We start from the raw sequence: 1,832 nt of genomic DNA, 5'->3' as shown, positions 1-1,832 counted from the left end.
GACAGCTTCAAGCTTCTGTCTCTCAAGCAGTAACAGCTGGATCTTGGAACTGCACATCTGGAATATACTCTCAGCAGGCCATGGACTAGCAGCTGACATGCATTTAAAGGGTATGAGTTGTAGAAAAGGCAGAGGAAGGAATCAAACTCATCTGAGTATTTCTTCACTTATTTATTTGTATGGAAATTGTATTCTTTCTTTTTCTTTAGTTTCTTTGTTCCACTTGGGCATCTGGGGCTGAGTCCCCTGGAATCTCATATCACAAATTTCAATAGCTAGATTATATCACCCACTGACACTTGGAATATCTGGTAATTTCTAAAAACGGAAACGTTTTCTCACAAAGTAGATGCCAAAAGTAAGGTTCATTGATTAAGTCTCTATTGCTTTCCAGAACTTAGGCAAATTTTTTCTGAACCAAGGCTAAGTGAGCTGTGACAATAATCCATATCTAAAGACTAAGAACATAGCATGATGGGAAATAAGTGAGGTAGGATTTAAAGATCCAAATTATATTTTTACTTTTCTTGAGAGTGGACCATTTTTGTTAAGTGGGTAAATGCAATATTACTGCCAAGAGCAACTACAACCTCTGGGGACAGAAACTCCTCAGGAAGCCAGTATTCCAAGTTCTTGGTACAGTTGCACTGAAAGGAATGTTGAGTGTCCTCTCCATGCTTTCATCAGAAGATTCTACATATTAAAGTGCTTGTTATAACACCATAAGAGTGAACTTGTTGATTTTGATTGTCTCTGTGGTCTCTTGAAGGTTGTGATTGTTGCTGAAAGAGAGAGCATTCGGTGAGACTGGTGGAAGTGTTTAGGGGTGGGCATAGAATGAGTCTGCCTATCCTTTGTGGATGCTTCAAGTTTGTGTTTGGAAAGTGAAGAAGCTGTCCCGGAGGAGATCTCAAGATCCATAAGTGCCAAAAATATCATAGATGCTAAGAAATGTTGCCAGAGGGAAATAGAGGGCTGAAACTAGGTTCAAACCTTTACACTGGGCAAGGAGAGGAGGGCACAGATCTAGTGAGCTCTTTTGGTAGTTGGGGGTATGAGATGTCTACTTGCAATTTTATAGAGTCCTTCCTCTGGTAATTTAAAGCAATATTCCTTTGTCACAAGTTCAACCCTCTCTAAAACCTTGGTCAAAGAACACAGAAAAGACCCATTCTTACTATGGTATCCACTGTATCATTTTACATGACAAATAGAGAATGGAAGAAGCATCAGGACAGTGAAAACAATAACTTAAATCTATTGTGTTTTATATTTTACAAAACATCTAATACCTAATTGCATTTGACTTCCATTAGTTCTATCAGGGTGACATTTTTGCTGTACTTTTAAGCAAGCAAATGATAAGAGAAAGTGATTTTTACCTCAGGCCATTCAGCTAAAAACTGAGTGAGGATTCAAACCTTCATCTATTCAACTCCAAATATCTGCTTCATCCTTCTATATCATGGAAACTCCACTAATCTCCATCATTCATTATCCATATTGGATCCAACTTCCCTCTTTTTGTCTTTCCAGCAAACTTATCTGCCAAGTTAGCAACCCTCTGAAGTGTAGAAACCCGCAGAAATGGTGTTGAGTTGATAAATAATGTTGAAAGTTGGATGATAAAACACAAGCCAGAGCCTATCATTCCTCTTGGTTAACTCTGGTCAATGGCTTTATGGCAGGCTTTACTGGAAATCTCAGAAACATATCGAGGGTAAAGGTGGGAGAAGATTTGGACTGTTAATGATAAAATCAAATTAGGGTATTTTAGCCATTGCATCATCAATGAAATAAACAACAGAACTCTGTTGGTGTATTGTTAACAT

The sequence above is a fragment of the Bison bison genome, unplaced genomic scaffold (assembly GCF_000754665.1).
Source record: "Bison bison bison isolate TAMUID 2011002044 unplaced genomic scaffold, Bison_UMD1.0 scf7180017516766, whole genome shotgun sequence".
NCBI classification, from domain to species: domain Eukaryota; kingdom Metazoa; phylum Chordata; class Mammalia; order Artiodactyla; family Bovidae; genus Bison; species Bison bison.
Note: the sequence above shows the minus strand (reverse complement) of the source record.